The sequence below is a fragment of the Bos javanicus genome, chromosome 24, assembly GCF_032452875.1.
Source record: "Bos javanicus breed banteng chromosome 24, ARS-OSU_banteng_1.0, whole genome shotgun sequence".
Lineage (NCBI taxonomy): Eukaryota > Metazoa > Chordata > Mammalia > Artiodactyla > Bovidae > Bos > Bos javanicus.
The window spans coordinates 48,144,098-48,164,694 of NC_083891.1; positions in this window are offsets into that span (position 1 = coordinate 48,144,098).

Here is a 20,597-nt window from a genome sequence, read left to right on the forward strand (position 1 = left end):
AACTGTTTGAATCCGCCCTTGGGATCTCAGGGAAGGTCACAGAGGCTGAAGGAAGCCTATTTCCTGTAATCAAAGAAATGAGGGACACAGGAAGGATTTTGTGGCCAGAAGCTGCACAGGGTCCTGCTTGAGAACAGAAGAAAGGCCAGATCCTGAAGGAAGGAGGATAGGTAGGCAGGGGGGACCACAGCTAAGTTCACCCAATTGCACATGAGAAGGCAGTGCTGATGAGTAACCAGCTTAGCTCTTTGCACGGCTTCCTCCAGAGGAAGAAGAAAGTCGTTGAGTCCTAAGATTACGCTCCGTGGTCACTGTCACAGCCTGCACTGTTCCCAGCTTTGCAGCACGGTGAATGTTACCACAGTCCCCCGACCCAGGTACAATTCCCAGCTCTGAAAAGGCAGCTGACCTGTTCCTTTCACCTGCCCAGGGAAAACTGCAGTCGACACAAATGGGGCCACTCCCGGGGGACAGTCCGGCTGAAAGGGCCCTGTGTCTCAGAGGCTGCACATAATACCCAATTATCCCCCAGCTTCCCCAGGGAGAGAATGGAGAGGTGAAGGTTTTCAAAAGCCCAGCGGCCCTCAAGGTTCCATTATGGGGATACTCACATAGCCGCCTTTCTGCAAACCCCATGGAAGGTCATGGGGACACGGAACAACAGAAGCGGCTCTTTGAGCACTGGAGAACAGCCTCTCTCCCAGTCCTGGCCCAACCAGAGAAACCCAGCTTCTATTCTGGGCTCTGGAAATGAAGATGGAGAGCCCTGATGCAGAAATTCACCATTACACAGGAGGCCTCCTCCAGGTAATCCCAGGTTGCTTTGGAAAAGACCCACAGACAAGCCACAAGGAAGTCCAAGCAAGGAGGTCCTCCTCTCATCCAAGTCAGCTCTGTGCTCTGTGACCCTCCTTCTAACCACCCCCTTTCCTTAGTCCCACTCTCGTCTCAGCATCCTTGACTGCAGGTCCTGCCCATCAACCTCTGCTTCAGGCTCTTGTCTCCATCTGGGCCATTGTCTCTCCAACCATAGTCGTCAAGGGTACCAACTACTCTTCCAGCTTTGCTTCCCCCCCAGCTGCTAATGCAGTGCTGAACTCACATAAATCCAATGTAATAAATATTTTTAGAATTCATCAACAGAGATTGAGAGAGAAGACATTTTTTTTTTGTCTTCAAATTTGAATTTCTGGGCTTGACTTCACCCCTTTTCCTTTTCATCACAAGAAGCATAGGGGTTTTGACAACATACACATAGCTCATGAAAAACATGTATTCTTAAATTCCACAAGTATTTTAAGAAGGGAGTATTCTGTAGTGTTTAAGAGTATGGGTCCCAGTGCTTCGATTTTGAGTTTCAGTAATTACTACTTGGGTTCAGTTCAGTTCAGTTCAGTCGCTCAGTCGTGTCCGACTCTTTGTGACCCCATGAATCACAGCACGCCAGGCCTCCCTGTCCATCACCAACTCCCGGAGTTCACCCAGACTCACGTCCATAGAGTCGGGGATGCCATCCAGCCATCTCATCCTCTGTCGTCCCCTTCTCCTCCTGCCCCCAATCCCTCCCAGCATCAGAGTCTTTTCCAATGAGTCAACTCTTCGCATGAGGTGGCCAAAGTACTGGAGTTCCAAGCTTCAGTTTCCTCATCTGTAAAATGGAATTAATACTAGTGTGGCTCAGACGGTAAAGAATTTGCCTGCAATGCGGGAGACCCAAGTTCAATCCCCAAGTCAGGAAGATTATCTGGAGAAGGGAATCACTATCCACTCCAGTATTCTTACCTGGAGAACTCTATGGACAGAGGAGCCTGACCGGCTATATAGTCCATGTGGTTGCAAAGAGTCAGACACGGCTGAGCAACTAACACTTTGACTTCTCACATTTTTCAGGTCCTTCAGTGTTGTGAAGATGACACAGTACAGGTCATGCCCCTTGCACGCTGCCCAGCACACGCAAGTGCTGGGCCAAAGTGAAGTATCATTTATTGAGCACCTACAAAGCTCTTGGGCAATGTGGAGCAAGGTGCTGGGCATACAAAGGAAAGTAAGGAAAACATGTGTTCTCAAGACTCATAATCCAGGGTGAGAGGCAGACCCATAGAGGATCATCATAAAGCAGGGTAACAACTGCAGCCCAGTGATATGAACAGGGTATTTTAGGAAGCCCAGAGCGAGGAACCACCGGACTTCCTGGAGAGTGACCGCTGAGGGAAAGATGAACAGAAAAGCTGGGAGTGGAGACGGCCTTCCAAGCAAAAGAAACTACGTGAGCCAGGGGCAAGAGACAGTCTATCAAATGGGTGGAAGGGCGGGTAAAGAGGGGGAAACTGACTGGTGTTGCTGGATAACTAAACAGAAGACAGGAAAGAACTGTGGGTGGGCTGGCTACCTTTGTCTTTTTTCCCATTGCTGGTGTGGTTCAACAGAGGTGTCTCAGACTGAGAGATGCCTGGAATGGACACCTCCTTGGTTTCTGTCATCCACTTATTTTTTGGCTTGAGAAATTTTTGTTTGTTTGTTTTTTCCCGATTTATTATTCTATCAGGTATAATCCTCCTTCCCACGCTGATACCTGTAGACTTAGGGCCTCCAAGTTGGCAGCCTTAGGAAGTATCCAGTGTGCAGCCCCTCTCCAGGCCCATGTGCCAGTAGCACCTGGAGCGGAAGTAGTAGGTGTCCCCTTGGTGACAGGGGCCTCACTTCCATTCTCCAGAGCAGAACAAGGGGGCCACATGGCAACAGCAGGGACCAGGGAGTCATGGCTGCAGAGAGAGGGCATCAGTTTGACCAAGGACACTCACTAGCCATACTCATACCCAGAGCAGGATAAGCACTGTCCCCGGGCCTCCTTCCTGTCCAGGCTGGGACCAAAGGCTCAGGGCTCCAGAAAAGAAACAGACGTCACCCTGGGGACTGAAAGCAGGGGAACTTTAGCTTACTGTGTGTTAGTTGCTTAGTCGTGTCCGACTCTTTGTAACCCTATAGACCGCAGCCCCCCAGGCTCCTCCATCCATGGGATTCTCTGGGCAAGAACACTGGAGTGGGTTGCTATTTCCTTCTCCAAAAGAAACTATAGAAAGAAAGAAAGGGAAGTCACTCAGTCATGTCTGACTCTTTGCGACCCCATGGACTGCTGCCTACCAGGCTCCTCCATCTATGGAATTCTCCAGGCAAGAGTACTGGAGTGGGCTGCCATTTCCTTCTCTGTTTATTTACTACTGACTTGATTTTTTACCTTCAGCAAGATGATTTATCTTGGGGGCTGGATCAGATCAGATCAGATCAGTCGCTCAGTCGTGTCCGACTCTTTTCGACCCCATGAATCACAGCACGCCAGGCCTCCCTGTCCATCACCAACTCCCAGAGTTCACTCAGACTCATGTCCATCGAGTCAGTGATGCCATCCAGCCATCTCATCCTCTGTCGTCCCCTTCTCCTCTTGCCCCCCAATCCCTCCCAGCATCAGAGTCTTTTCGAATGAGTCAACTCTTCCCATGAGGTGGCCAAAGTACTGGAGTTTCAGCTTTAGCATCATTCTTTCCAAAGAAATCCCAGGGCTGATCTCCTTTAGAATGGACTGGTTGGATCTCCTTGCAGTCCAAGGGACTCTCAAGAGTCTTCTCCAACACCACCTTTTACAAATATATAGGTGTAAAAATAACATACAGGCTTTCCAGGTGGCACAGTGGTGAAGAATCTGCCTGACTGTGCAGGAGATGCGAGAGACGCAGGTACAGTCCCTGGGTTGGGAAGATCCCCTGGAGAAGGAAATGGCAATCACTCCAGTATTCTTGCCTGAAGAATCCCATGGACAGAGGAGCCTGGCAGGTTACAACCCATAGGATCACTAAGAGTCGGACATGACTGAGCACACACACACACACAAAGTATAATAAGATGTGATTAAACATTAACATTTTAAAATGGATATGCATCATTACATTGCATGACAAAACTTATCAAATTGTCACCATGGATATGCTGTCTCATAATATGAATGTTTAAATTACAAATAACTTACCATGAATTAATGTATTTTACTTAAGCACAGGAATGGATAAGCAAGTACCCAAAGTTTGATGCTTCAGATGCCAGGGAAGTCCAAGGTACAGGATAGGGTTGACATCCTAGCTTTCTGGGTTTCCAGATCCTTGATTTGCAGGCGTGACCTCAGGACGAGTTGTAAGAGATAAAGCTCCACTGAATCTGCCCATCTGGAACAAAGTTCCCAACAAAGTGACTGCCCAGGTTCTTTGACTCAAAGACTATTTTATTGTATCCCCTACTTATTTTTAGGAAGCATGTGCTTGAGGGATGAGGGGGAACAATCAGATTTAGTCTACCTCAGATCTGAGATCTGTAGTTAGCGACATTGTTCCCTGGGAGGCCCTGTGAGACCTCGGGGTGGTCTACCCCTAAATATGCCACAACGGCGTCTTGATTGTTCTGAATGAAAGTTACACAGGAGGGATGTTCTGACCCTCCTCTCTGTCTCCCTAAAAAGAGGAAGTAAATCTCTCATGTGAAAGATACAATAGGGAAATCAGGCTGCTCTGTGCTTAGTCGCTCAGTTGTGTTCGACTCTTTGCGATCCCATTGACTGTAGCCCGCCAGGCTCCTCTGTCCTTGGGGATTCTCCAGGCAAGAATACTGGAGCCGGTTGCCATGCCCTCCTCCAGAGGATCTTCCTAACAGGGATTGAACACAGGTCTCCCACATTGCAAGTGGATTTTTTTTTTTTTTAATCATCTGAGCCACCAGGGAAGCCTTATAAATAAACCTTGTTACTTCTTTAATGTACCACCCCAAGCCCAAACTCTGTTCAGATTCTTCATTAATTGAGCACCCAAATCCAAGTTTCTTTGTCAATTCCTCTCAAATTTACTGTGTCTTTATCTTAAAGGTAGAAAAGCTGCCTGTTTTTGCCACTTCTTAGACCCTATTTCTGTGAGACCTCAGAGCGCACATATTAAAATTTGTTCCTTTTTCTCCTGTTAATAATAATTTTATTATTAGTCAAGCCAGGAGTACTCAAGAGAGGTGGTGGAGTAGGGGACTTCCCAGGTGGTCCAGTGGCTAAGATTCCGCGCTCTCAGTGCAGGGGGCCTGGGTTTGATTCCTAGTCAGGAAATTGGATCCCACGTGCCTCCACTGGGAGTTCATGTGTCTGTTGCTGCTGCTGCTGAGCTGCTTCTGTCATGTCAGACTCTGTGCAACCCCATAGACAGCAGCCCACCAGGCTCCCCCGTTCCTGGGATTCTCCAGGTAAGAACACTGGAGTGGGTTGCCATTTCCTTCTCCAATGCAGGAAAGTGAAAAGTGAAAGTGAAGTCACTCAGTCATGTCTGACTCTTAGCGACCCCATGGACTGCAGCCTACCAGGCTCCTTCGCCCATGGGATTTTCCAGGCAAGAGTACTGGAGTAGGGTGCCATTGCCTTCTCCAGTGAATGTGCTGAGACTAACAACAACAAAAAATAATAATAAGATCGCAGGTGCCACATGAAGATGGAAGATCCTGCGGGCCTCAACTAAGACCTGGTGCAACCAGATTAATTAATTAGTTAATTATTTTTAAAAAAGAGGAGTAAAGGGGTAAATTTCTTCTCCTCACACCTTGTACCAATGCAGAGGCAGCAGGAGTCAATGGCACAGCCCTTGACTCACAGAACCTGTTGCTTGGGATCAACACCTTCAACCAGGAATAAGCTGGACAAAGGACTGATGGAGGATCAAGTCTCAAGGCTGCCTCCTGCCTCCTCAAAGGTCTGCTCCTGGAATTCAGTGCTCACCTGTCCTGGGCATCCAGACCTCTGCACGAACAACATTGAGTAAGGAATTCACTGAGTGGAGGACTGACTGGTCCAGGATGGCCCTTTCATACCTTCAGACAGGCGGTGGGGACACAACTGCATGCCAGGATCTGCCCCCATCGCCATAGAAGGAGATGCTCCAGCAGCAGGATCACATACTTCCTGGTTGTACTAACGCTCTGCATCACGGGACCTGCCACCGCTGGCAGGAGTGAGGATACACAGAGGTGGTACAGGAAGGAAGTTATGGGCTCACATCTGGCATCAGATAGACCTGATCTTGAACCCAGGCTCCACCTCTTGGAAACCTCACAAGTTAGCATAAAGCTTTTCAAACCTTCGCTTCCTCTTTCATTAAATGGGAGTAAGTGCACCCACCTTACAGGGATCTTGTGAAGATTAAATAAAATCAGGCATGTCCCAAGACTGGCACATGTTAAATATTCAAGACAGGTTAGCTGCTATTGTTGCCAATATTATTGCCATGACAAGGATAAGTGCTATAATCTAGTTTATGAGCTTCGTTTTGCATAATGTACCAGGTGTTGGTAATCCGAAGGCAAATAAGCCGTAGCATGTGTCCTATGTCTCGTTATAGTTTAGTGGTAGAAGGAGATAAAGAAAAATTTCTGTCATAAGTTCAGAGTATAGGTACTATAGCAGAGGTAAGCACAGGGAAGTGAGAACTCACAAGGGCATTTAACCCACTGCAGGGGTGGGGAGGAAGCAGGCTGCTAATGGCTTCTGCAAGGATGCAGCTTGTGAGTGGAGGCCTACAGGGTGGGGGAGTATAAGCTTCATGAAAGGATGGAGGAGAGGGAAGAACTGAACTACGGCTCAGGGAAGAACATTCCAGGCAGTAAGGACAAGGGCAAAACTGTGTCTTCTGTCAAGTCTAAGTGACAGGCTATCTTGGCAATCAGTTCAGTTCAGTTTAGTCGCTCAGTCGTGTCTGATTCTTTGCAACCTCGTGAACCACAGCAGGCCAGGCCTCCCTGTCCATCACCAACTCCCAGAGTCCACTCAAACCCATGTCCATCGAGTCAGTGATGCCATCCAACCATCTCATCCTCTGTCATCCCCTTCTCCTCCTGCCCTCAACCTTTCCCAGAATCAGGGTCTTTTCAAATGAGTCAGCTCTCCGCATCAGGTGGCCAAAGTATTGGAGTTTCAGCTTCAACATCAGTCCCTCCAATGAACACCCAGGATTGATCTCCTTTAGAATGGACTAGTTGGATCTCCTTGCAGTTCAAGGGACTCTCAAGAGTCTTCTCCAACAAAAGCATCGATTCTTCAGCACTCAGCTTTCTTTGTAGTCCAACTCTCACATCCATACATGACTACTGGAAAAACCATAGCCTTGACTAGATGGACCTTTGTTGACAAAGTAATGTCTCTGCTTTTTAATATGCTGTCTATGTTGGTCATAACTTTTCTTCCAAGGAGTAAGCATCTTTTAATTTCATGGCTGCAGTCACCATCTTCAGTGATTTTGGAGCCCAACAAAATAAAGTCTGACACTGTTTCCACTGTTTACCCATCTATTTGCCATGAAGTGATGGGGCTGGATGCCATGATCTTGGCAGTAACGAGAGGAAAATATGATTTGGTGACCAAGGTGCCATCTGCCTTGGTGTTACCAAGGTTACGCCAGAAAAAGAGTTTTGGATGGCTTATTATCACTTATTATAAACCCAAGAGCACTCTGGCTGGCTGTCAAATATCCACCTTCCCTTATTGTGCACCAACAAATACCCTACTGTTGATTGCAACAAATGCCCAGGTAAAAATCCATTTCCCATAAACAGCAAGGTCCTACAGAATAACAGGGAACCATATTCAATATCCTGTGATAAACCACAAGGGAAAAGAATATAAAAAAGAATGTACTTTCCGGGTGGTCCAGTGGTTAAGAATCCATCTTCCAATGCAGGGGACATGGGCTTCATCCCTGGTCAGAGAACTAAGATCCCACATGCCACTAGGCCAACCAAAGATCCTTCTTGCCGCAACTAAGACCTATGCAGCCAAGTAAAGAAAAATATGTTTTTAAAAAAAGAATGTACACATTTGTAAAACTGAATTGCTTTGCTGTACAGCAGAAACTAACATTGTAAATCAACTGTGTTGCTGCTGCTGCTGCTAAGTTGCTTCAGTCGTGTCAGACTCTGTGCGACCCCATAGACGGCAGCCCACCCCGTCCCTGGGATTCTCCAGGCAAGAACACTGGAGTGGGCTGCCATTTCCTTCTCCAATGCATTAAAGTGAAAAGGGAAAGTGAAGTCACTCAGTCATGTCCGACTCTTAGCGATCCCATGGACTGCAGCCCACCAGGTTCCTCCTTCTATGGGATTTTCCAGGCAAGAGTACTGGGGTGGGGTGCCATTGCCTTCTGTACATCAGTTTAAAAAAAAAAAGGTTCTTGTTCAGTTCAGTTCAGTTACTCAGTCGTATCCGACTCTTAGCGACCCCATGGACTGTGTAGGGGAAGGGAGTTAGAGAAGGTGAGGTTCAGAAAAAGAATAAGACCAGCACTTTACAGGAACAGATCACCTTTAATGAGGCAAGAAGGGGCAGCAGTCAGATTAGTGAGCTACAGTCCATTCTAAAGGAGATCAGTTCTGGGTGTTCATTGGAAGGACTGATGCTAAAGCTGAAACTCCAATACTTTAGCCACCTCATGTGAAGAGTTGACTCATTGGAAAAGACCCTGATGCTGGGAGGGATTGGAGGCAGAAGGAGAAGGGGATGACAGAGGATGAGATGGCTGGATGGCATCACCAACTCAATGGACATGAGTTTGAGTAAACTCCGGGAGTTGGTGATGGACAGAGAGGCCTGGGTTGCTGCGATTCATGGGGTCGCAAAGAATTGGACACAACTGAGCGACTAAACTGAACTGAACACTAACCCAAGAAAAGAGTACGTATATATAGGCATATATGTGGAAATCTACTGTCTTAAGGGGGCCTGTTCTTGTCCAAGGTTGTTCAGATTAGTTATCTCTTAAACCGCTGGGGCAAGGAATTCTGAAGATTGGCCAGAGGCTGGGACAGGCTGGGAGCTGGGTGTAATCAACCTTAATTTCCATTTTTTTCTTCTGGTGAGAGAGTTCTTTGTTTTGCATAGAATGGTGAGGAGGACCTGGAGGGGAGTTATAACTCCAGGCTATTTTGAGCCCTGTAACTTTCCTTCAGACTGCAGCACGTCAGGCTTCCCTGTCCATCACCAACTCCTGGAGCTTACTCAAACTCATGTCTTTTGAATCAATGATGCCATCCAACCATCTCATCCTCTGTTGTCCCCTTCCTCTCCTACCTTCAGTCTTTCCTAGCATCAGGGTCTTTTCAAATGAGTCAGTTCTTCACATCAGGTTGTCAAAGTATTGGAGTGTCAGCTTCAGTATCAGCCCTTTCAATTAATATTCAGGACTGATTTCCTTTAAGATTGACGTGTGCTAATTTAAAAAAATCCATTTCCCACCTTTCTTGCAAACAGAGGTTCCAATGCAATGTATGCAGAAATTTATTTTTTACTTAGAACAAAAATTCCAGACATACGCAAAAGTAGAGAAAATAGTATAAAACTGCCATGTATACTTCATATAATTGCATAGCTGTTGATATTTTGCCATTTTTGTTTCATCTACCCTTCCACTTGTCTTTTATTTTCTAGATTATTTTAAAGCAAAGGTCAGATGTTATGTTACTTCCACCCAAAAATATTTCAGTGTGATGGGATCACCGACTCAATGGACATGGATTAGGGTGGACTCCGGGAGTTGGTGATGGACAAGGAGGCCAATCCCTTATACAGTGGAAGTGAGAAATAGATTTAAGGGCCTAGATCTGATAGATAGAGTGCCTGATGAACTATGGAATGAGGTTCGTGACATTGTACAGGAGACAGGGATCAGGACCATCCCCATAGAAAAGAAATGCAAAAAAGCAAAATGGCTGTCTGGGGAGGCCTTACAAATAGCTGTGAAAAGAAGAGAAGTGAAAAGCAAAGGAGAAGAGGAAAGATACAAACATCTGAATGCAGAGTTCCAAAGAATAGCAAGAAGAGATAAGAAAGCCTTCTTCAGCGATCAATGCAAAGAAATAGAGGAAAACAACAGAATGGGAAAGACTAGGGATCTCTTCAAGAAAATCAGAGATACCAAAGGAACATTTCATGCAAAGATGAGCTCGATAAAGGACAGAAATGGTATGGACCTAACAGAAGCAGAAGATATTAAGAAGAGGTGGCAAGAATACACAGAAGAACTGTACAAAAAGATCTTCACGACCCAGATAATCACGATGGTGTGATCACTGACCTAGAGTCAGACATCCTGGAATGTGAAGTTAAGTGGGCCTTAGAAAGCATCACTACGAACAAAGCTAGTGGAGGTGATGGAATTCCAGTTGAGCTATTCCAAATCCTGAAAGATGATGCTGTGAAAGTGCTGCACTCAATATGCCAGCAAATTTGGAAAACTCAGCAGTGGCCACAGGACTGGAAAAGGTCAGTTTTCATTCCAATCCCAAAGAAAGGCAATGCCAAAGAATGCTCAATCTACTGCACAATTGCCCTCATTCACATGCTAGTAAAGTAATGCTTAAAATTCTCCAAGCCAGGCTTCAGCAATATGTGAACCGTGAACTTCCTGATGTTCAAGCTGGTTTTATAAAAGGCAGAGGAACCAGAGATCAAGTTGCCAACATCCGCTGGATCATCGAAAAAGCAAGAGAGTTCCAGAAAAACATCTATTTCTGCTTTATTGACTATGCCAAAGCCTTTGACTGTGTGGATCATAATAAACTGTGGAAAATTCTGAAAGAGATGGGAATACCAGACCACATGACCTGCCTCTTGAAAAACCTGTATACAGGTCAGGAAGCAACAGTTAGAACTGGACATGGAACAACAGACTGGTTCCAAATAGGAAAAGGAGTACATCAAGGCTGTATATTGTCACCCTGCTTATTTAACTTATATGCAGAGTACATCATGAGAAACGCTGGACTGGAAGAAACATAACCTGGAATCAAGATTGCTGGGAGAAATATCAATAATCTCAGATATGCAGATGACACCAGCCTTATGGCAGAAAGCAAAGACGAACTAAAGAGCCTCTTGATGAAAGTGAAAGAGGAGAGTGAAAAAGTTGGCTTAAAGCTCAATATTCAGAAAACTAAGATCATGGCATCCAGTCCCATCACTTCATGGCAAATAGATGGGGAAACAGTGGGTGACTTTATTTTTCTGGGCTCCAAAATCACTGCGGATAGTGATTGCAGCCATGAAATTAAAAGACGCTTACTTGGAAGGAAAGTTATGACCAACCTAGTTCAGTTCAGTTCAGTCTCTCAGTCATGTCCGACTCTTTGCAACCCCATGAACTGCAGCACGCCAGGCCTCCCTGTCCATCACCAACTCCCGGAGTTCACTCAAACTCATGTCCATCAAGTCGGTGATGCCATCCACCCATCTCATCCTCTGTCGTCCCCTTCTCCTCCTGTCCCAAATCCCTCCCAGCATCAGAGTTTTTCCAATGAGTCAACTCTTCGCATGAGGTGGCCAAAGTACTGCAGCATATTAAAAAGCAGAGACATTACTTTGCCAACAAAGGTCCATCTAGTCAAGGCTAGGGTTTTTCCAGTAGTCCTGTATGGATGTAAGAGTTGGACTATAAAGAAAGCTGAGAACGAAAGAATTGATGCTTTTGAACTGTGGTGCTGGAGAAGACTCTTTAGAGTCCCTTGGACTGCAAGGAGATCCAACCAGTCCATCCTAAAGGAGATCAGTCCTGGGTGTTCATTGGAGGGACTGATGTTGAAGCTGAAACTCCAGTACTTTGTCCACCTGATGCGGAGAGCTGTCTCATTTGAAAAGACCCTGATGCTGGGAAAGATTGAGGGCAGGAGGAGAAGGGGACGACAGAGGATGAGATGGTTGGATGGCATCACCGACACAATGGACATGGGTTTGGGTGGACTCTGGGAGTTGGTGATGGACAGGGAGGCCTGGCGTGCTGCAGTTCATGGGGTCGCAAAGAGTCAGACAGGACTGAGGGACTGAACTGAGCTCCAAGAGGTACTTTCTTTGTTAACATTACCACAATACGAGTATCATACCTGACAAAATTAACAAGGCTTCCTCAATAAAATCCGAAATACCCTGTTTTTCCTTGGGAACTTTTTTTAAGGGGACTAATTTGGTAGGGACCCACGAGTCCTTTTGCCCTTTATCACCGCGTGACTGAGACAGGCTGGGACCTGGGACCCTTTGCTGCAGGGCTGCAATGCTTGCACCTGGACACACCTCTCTTCCAGCAACAAAATACAAAGAAACTATATGGGACTAAAAATAACGGCCTGCCTGCCTAGTTGGGACAAATTATGGCCAAAAGATACAAATAGGCCAAAAAATCCAACTGTTACTTCTGAAGAGCATGGGGCAGAAACATGCCTCCTGCAATCAACACAGCGGGGTGGGCAAACCGCCCAAGCTACCAGGCCCTACTCTCTGGACATACCTACCCTCACCCCATATAAGGAACAAACTTGCCCCCCAACCCCCGCTCAGAGAGTGAGAGAGCAAGGGAACCTGTTACCTGTTCCTACTCCCAGCTGCTACAGCAGGGGCCCCAAAAAGCCTTGCTTGAATTTCTTGCCTGGCATCTAGTCAATTTCCACTGACGGGGGAAGGCCAAGAACCCTAGTCAGTATCATGAACATGAGTCAACTTTGAGGATGGAAACCATATACTAGGGAGGACAAGTCTGGGAAGACAGGAGGAGCTAGGGGTCAGATCACTTCAAGGTGAGCAGCTTAAATCTGGACTCTTTGTTTCTTAGTCTGGATTTTTTTTTCTTTTTTTTTAATTAATAGATTTTGCTTTTTGAGCAATTTTGGGGTTTATAGAAAGGACAGAGAGTTCCCAAATTCCCCTGTCCCCACCCCCAATGGATCCTTTATTACTAACCTCTTGCATTAGTGTGGTATATTTGTTACAATCGACAGCTGATATTGATTCATTATTAACTAAAGTCCACACTTGGTGGTGTACATTGCATGGGTTTTAGAAAATATGTAAGGACTTGTGGGCTTCCCTTGTGGCTCAGATGGTAAGGAATCTGCCTACAATGCAGGAGACCCAGGTTTGATCCCTGGGTCAGGAAGATCCCCTGAAGAAGGGACTGGCTCCCTAGTCCAGTATTCTTGCCTGTAGAATCCCGTGGACAGAGGAGCCCAGCGGGCTAGAGTCCATGAGGTTGCGAAGAGTTGGACAAGACTGAGTGACTAACACACCACACACACACACACACACACACACACACAAGAACTTGTATTCTTGCCTGCAGGATCCCATGGACAGAGGAGCCTGGCAGGCTAGAGTCCATGAGGTTGCAAAGAGTTAGACAAGACTGAGGACTAAGACACACACACACAAGAACTCGTATCCACCATTACAGAATTATACAGAGCAGTTCTACTGCCTTAAAAAATCCTCTGTGCTTCACCTGCTTATCCCCGACCTGTTCCTTTCCTGGAACCCTTAGCAACCATGTATCTTTCAACTATCTTCCCATAGTTTTGTCTTTTCCAGAATGTCACATCATTGAAATCATACAGCCTTTTCAGATTGGCTTCTTTCACTTCGCAATATGCATTTAAGTTTCCTGAATGAATTTTCATGACTTGATAGCTCATTTCTTTTTAGCGCTAAACAATTATCCATTGCCTGGATGTACCACAGTTTGTTTACCCATTCACCTACTGAAGGGCATCTTGGTGGCTTCCAAGTTTTGGAAATTACGAATAAAGCTGCCGTAAACGTCCACGGGCAGGTTTTTGTGTGCACATAAGTTTTCGATTATTTTGGGTAAATAACCAAAGAATGAGATTGCTGGATCACATGGTGAGAACATGTTTAGTTCTATAATAAACTGCCAAACTGTCTTCCAAAGTGACTACACAAAGTTTCTTTTTAATATGAGAGAAAATCCTGTTGTTTTTTTAAACCACTATAACTTGGGTCTCTGCAACTGAATGCAGTTCCTAGAGATCTCTTCAAGAAAATTAGAGATACAAAGGGAACATTTCATGGAAAGATGGGCTCGATAAAGGACAGAAATGGTATGGACCTCACAGAAGCAGAAGATATTAAGAAGAGGTGGCAAGAATACACAGAAGAACTATACAAAAAAGATCTTCACGACCCAGATAATCACGATGATGTGATCACTGACCTAGAGCCAGACATCCTGGACTGTGAAGTCAAGTGGGCCTTAGAAAGCATCACTACGAACAAAGCTAGTGGAGGTGATGGAATTCCAGTTGAGCTATTTCAACTCCTGAAAGATGATGCTATGAAAGTGCTGCACTCAATATGCCAGCAAATTTGGAAAACTCAGCAGTGGCCACAGGACTGGAAAAGGTCAGTTTTCATTCCAATCCCAAAGAAAGGCAATGCCAAAGAATGCTCAAACTACCGCACAATTGCACTCATCTCACACGCTAGTAAAGTAATGCTCAAAATTCTCCAAGCCAGGCTTCAGCAATATGTGAACCGTGAACTTCCTGATGTTCAAGCTGGTTTTAGAAAAGGCAGAGGAACCAGAGATCAAATTGCCAACATCCACTGGATCATCGAAAAAGCAAGAGAGTTCCAGAAAAACATCTATTTCTGCTTTATTGACTATGCCAAAGTCTTTGACTGTGTGGATCATAATAAACTGTGGAAAATTCTAAAAGAGATGGGAATACCAGACCACCTGACCTGCCTCTTGAGAAATTTGTATGAAGGTCAGGAAGCAACAGTTAGAACTAGACATTGAACAACAGACTGGTTCCAAATAGGAAAAGGAGTATGCCAAGGCTGTATATTGTCACCCTGCTTATTTAACTTCTATGCAGAGTACATCATGAGAAACGCTGGACTGGAAGAAACACAAGCTGGAATCAAGATTGCTGGGAGAAATATTAATAACCTCAGATATGCAGATGACACCACCCTTATGGCAGCAAGTGAAGAGGAACTCAAAAGCCTCTTGATGAAAGTGAAAGAGGAGAGTGAAAAAGTTGGCTTAAAGCTCAACATTCAGAAAACGAAGATCATGGCATCTGGTCCCATCACTTCATGACAGATAGATGGGGAAACAGTGGAAATAGTGTCAGACTTTATTTTTCTGGGCTCCAAAATCACTGCAGATGGTGAGTACAGCCATGAAATTATGGTCATGTATGGATGTGAGAGTTGGACTGTGAAGAAGGCTGAGCGCTGAATTGTTGCTTTTGAACTGTGGTGTTGGAGAAGACTCTTGAGAGTCCCTTGGACTGCAAGGAGATCCAACCAGTCCATTCTGAACGAAATCAGCCCTGGGATTTCTTTGGAAGGAATGATGCTAAAGCTGAAACTCCAGTACTTTGGCCACCTCATGAGAAGAGTTGACTCATTGGAAAAGACTCTGATGCTGGGAGGGATTGGGAGCAGGAGGAGAAAGGGATGACAGAGGATGAGATGGCTGGATGGCATCAATGACTCAATGGATGTGAGTCTGGGTGAACTCCGGGAGTTGGTGATGGACACGGAGGCCTGGCATGCTGTGATTCATGGGGCCGCAAAGAGTCGGACATGACTGAGCGACTGAACTGAACTGAACTGAAAGGATAAGGTGAGAATGTGCCTGCTGAATGCTTGTAACCCAAATGAAAATCTACCAACAGCAGGTCATCTTAACCCAAAAGCCAGAAGTAACTGCTCACCTAGTCAGACATTCTCTTCCACTGATGTTTCTTCTTTTTCAGGAGAAAGTCAAGAGATACTGCCAAATGCACAGCAAAGCCATGGCTCTCTCCTCTTCTAGTTCTCTAGTACCATCAGCCACACAAGAAAAGATATCAGTTTGGCTCAGCTTATTGTTTCTGTCTGGTTCAGGGTTTTCCAGGTGGCACCAATGGTAAAGAATCTGCCTGGCAAGGCAGGAGACGCAAGAGATGAGAGTTTGATCCCTGGGTTGGAAAGATCCCATGAAGTAGGAAATGGCAATTCTCTCCATTTTTCTTGCCTGGAGAATCTTACAGACAGAGGAATCTGGCAGGCTACAGTCAATGGAGTCGCAAAGAGTTGGACACGAATGAGCGATTGAACACAATGGAGCGATCTAACATGCATGCACAAGAAGTCTTCAAGTGATTCCTTCTTCTAGTGGCTGCTTACAAATCACTTAATAATCTGTTTCACCCATCTTTGGCATTTTCCTGGTCGTTCATAATTTCTCCAAGATTAAGGATAGTGGTTTGATATCTGCAAATCCTTTTGTAGTTGGAATCCTCAAATGCTGAAGCGAATACATATTCCCTACTGTCATTATCCAGTAATCAAAATCATTTTAGCGACTTGATTTGGCTTCATGCTGTGCAATAGATGGGTTCTGGGGGAGCTATATATACATCACATTGTTATAAATTAATTCCTGTTTTAAATGAATGGGGAAAGCTCATCACAGAAGAGGATAATTCAGTGAATCCTTCTATAAAGCAAATAAATCCATTATATGAATAATCACCTTCTAATTTAGTTCTCTATGAATATGAAATGTTCAAATATTGAGAGTTTTTTCACATATGGAGATTATAACTGAACATTTGGTTATATTCAATCTCTTTTTTCTTCTTTAATATCATTATTGTCTTCATTATTTTTTATTGTCATTACCTGGAAAGTCACTAAATTTTAGGAGCAAAATAAAAGAACTGCATTGCTAGAATCTGTTCTGTTAATCCCTGCTGCTGCTGCTGCTGCTGCTAAGCAGGTCTTATTCTGTGTTGAGGAATCTTGTAGCCTCTTTCAGTGGCATATGATTACTTGGTTATATGACCTTGGGTGAATCAATAATTATGTAAATTTCCTGGGTCTCCATTCCTTTGTCTATAAAACAGGAATCATAAAGTTGGTGTAAGAATTAAGTGAGATAACTAACATAGAGATGGTTAATTTTCTGCATCAACTTGACTGGGCTAAGGGATGCCCAGGTAATCGTAAAACATTATTTCTGGGTGTGTCTGTGAGGGTGTCTCCAGAAAAGACTGGAATTTGAATTGGTAAATGTAATAAAGAAGATCACCCTCATTAATGTGGGTGGGCATCATTCAATCTACTGAGAGTTTGGCTGGAACAAAAAGGCAGAAAAAGGGCAAATTCTTTCTCTCTATTTGAGCTGAGAAACCCATTTTATCCAGCCTTCTGGCATTGGTGCTCCTGGTTTTCAAGTCTTTGGACCAGGACTGAATTATACCACTGGATTCTTTGGGTCTCCAGCTTGCAAATGACAGATCCTAGGACTTCTTGGTCTCAATAATTGTATGAGTCAATTCCTATCCCTCTTACATATTTACATATCCAACCTATTGGTTCTGTTTCTCTGGAGAACTCTAATACAAGTGGCTACCATGTGCTATGTACTCAATTAATATCAGTTACTGTAACTGCTATTAATAGAAGTGTTATTAAACAGTGAGGTTAGACAGGCTTTCTCCTTAATGAAAAATTATTACGACCACTTCCGCCCATTCTGATGGGCTCTGTGGGAAAATAAAACAAGTAGAGGTTGGCAAGGACATGGAGACATTGGAACCCTTGCAGATTGTTGGTGTAAAGTAAAAATGGTGCAGCTATGATGGGAAACAGTATGGTGGTTCCTCACGAAACTGAAAAAAAGAACTACCATCTGATTCAGCAATTCTGCTCCCGGGTATGTGCCCCAAAGAATTGAAAGCAAGGTCTTGAGATATTCACACACACATGTTCACTGAAGTATTATTCACAACAACCAAGAGGTGAAAGCAGCCCAAATGTTCATTAACAGATGAAATGAATAAAGAAAATAGACAAGAGAATATCATTCAGCCTTAAAAAACAGGAAATTCTGACACATGCGGTAACATACATGATCCTTGAGGACATCATGCCAAGTGAAAAAAGCTTGCCACAAAAGAGTGAACACTGATAAAAAAAAAAAAAAAAAGAACCAATACTGTATCATTTCACTTATATGAGGCCACTGCTTAAGCTCATGGAGAAGGAAATGGCAGCCCACTCCAGTGCTCTTGCCTGAAAAATTCCATGGGACTGAAGAGCCTGGTAGGAGCTACAGTCCGTGGGGTCGAAAAGAGTTGGGCATGACGTATAAGGCAATGGCACACCACTCCAGTACTTTGCCTGGAGAATCCCATGCACGGAGGAGCCTGGTAGGCTATAGTCCATGGGGTCGTTAAGAGTCAGACACGACTGACCGACTTCACTTTCACGCACTGGAGAAGGAAATGGCAAGCCACTCCAGTGTTCTTGCCAGGAGAATCCTAGGGACAGAGGAGCCTGGTGGGCTGCTGTCTATGGGGTTGCACAGAGTTGGACCCAACTGAAGCGACTTAGCATGCGTGCATGCTCAAGCTCAGTGTCTTTCAGATCACATCAGATCAGATCAGTCGCTCAGTCGTGTCTGACTCTTTGCGACCCCATGAATTGCAGCACACCAGGCCTCCCTGTCCATCACCAACTCCCGGAGTTCACTGAGACTCACGTCCATCGAGTCAGTGATGCCATCCAGCCATCTCATCCTCTGTTGTCCCCTTCTCCTCCTGCCCCCAATCCCTCCCAGCATCAGGGTCTTTTCCAATGAGTCAACTCTTCGAATGAGGTGGCCAAAGTACTGGAGTTTCAGCTTTAGCATCATTCCTTCCAAAGAAATCCCAGGGCTGATCTCCTTCAGAATGGACTGGTTGGATCTCCTTGCAGTCCAAGGGACTCTCAAGAGTCTTCTCCAACACCACAGTTCAAAGGCATCAATTCTTCAGCGCTCAGCCTTCTTCACAGTCCAACTCTCACATCCATACATGACCACAGGAAAAACCATAGCCTTGACTAGACGGACCTTTGTTGGCAAAGTAATGTCTCTGCTTTTGAATATGCTATCTAGGTTGGTCATAACTTTTCTTCCAAGGAGTAAGCGTCTTTTAATTTCATGGCTGCAGTCACTATCTGCAGTGATTTTGGAGCCCAGAAAAATAAAGTCTGACACTGTTTCCACTGTTTCCCCATCTATTTCCCATGAAGTGGTAAGACCGGATGATCTTCGTTTTCTGAATGTTGAGCTTTAAGCCAACTTTTTCACTCTCCACTTTCACTTTCATCAAGAGGCTTTTTCATTTCTCTTCACTTTCTGCCATAAGGATGGTGTCATCTGCATATCTGAGGTTATTGATATTTCTCCCGGCAGTGTCTTTAGTCATGTCCAAATCTTTGAGACCCTGTGGACTGTAGCCAGCCAAGCTCCTCTGTCCATGGGATTCTCCAGGCAAAAATAATGGAGTGGGTTGCCATGCACTCCTCTGGGGGACCTTCTCTACCCAGGGACTGAACCCGCATCTTCTGCGTCTCCTGCATTGCTGACGGATTCTTTACTGCTGAGCCACTGTGAAAGCCCATATGAAGCCCCAGAGAAGTTAAATTCAGTTCAGTTCAGTTCAGTCGCTCAGTTGTGTCCGACTCTTTGTGACCCCATGGACTGTCACACACCAGGCTTCCCTGTCCATCACCAACTCCCAGAGTTTGCTCAAACTCATGTCCATCGAGTCCGTGATGCCATTCAATCATCTCATCCTCTGTTGTCCCCCTCTCCTCCTGCCTTCAATACTTCCTAGAATCAGGGTCTTTGCAATGAGTCAGTTCTTCACACCAGGTGGCCGAATGGGGACAAAAAGTAAAATGGTGGTTTCCCAGGGCTGTGAGGAGGCGAGAAGGAAGAGCTTTTGTTTGAGGGGTACAGAGTCTCAGTTTTGCAAAAGGAAGAGTTCTGTGGATGGATGGTGGTGATGGTAGCGTAACAATATGAGTGCTCTTAGTGCCACTGAATTGTGCGCTTAAACATAGTTAACATGATAAATTTATACGTATTTCATCATGATTTTTTAAGATTTAAAAATCCGAGGAGAAGGAAATGCCAACCCATTCCCGTATTCTTGCCTGGGAAATCCCATGGACAGAGGAACCTGGCGGGCTACAGTCCATGGGGTCGCACACATGACGGGGGTGGAGGAAGATGGGTTGATAGCAATAAACAGGTAGAACTACAAAAGTTTTTTTGAGAAAAATTCCTATCATTCCAAGATGGGAGGTTTTCTAGGCCTAGAAAATGGTATCATACCAGGTGGCAGGAGAATGAAAGAAAAGGAGAGGCGACAGTAGGGACAATGTGCTCTTTGGCGGAAATGAACAGGCTGCCATAGCTGACGGGTGGACCACGCAGGACGGGTTCACACGCACAAGCACCCCTGGAGCTAATTCCACGGCTGAGTAGCTTCACAAAGCACAGCTGAGGTTATGACCCGCATCTGGATAACTACAGCTTCCAGAGCCAGGACCTGCCCACGAAGCTGGTATTCAAAAATTGTAACTCAATGCACAGCAGAAGAGTTCACTGATGCTGACTGAGTAATTAAATTACACGGTGATTATTAGTCTGGTCAGCCAAAAAGATGACATCTGAATCTGAGTACTCAAAGTAGCCATGGACTAAAACTCCTCCCAGAAAAAAAAAAAAGAAAAAAACTATAACTAAATTAATGCCATTTTCCACCAATTATAGATGCCCTCCAGTGACTACAAGGTTGTCATGGCAACATGCCCACTGAAAGGGTATGTTTGATAAGGCCTGAACTCAAGGATACCAGGAACGGAGTGTTGTGAATCTTATCTCTACATCAGACCAACCTGTTTTCTGGGATGGAGGCCAGGA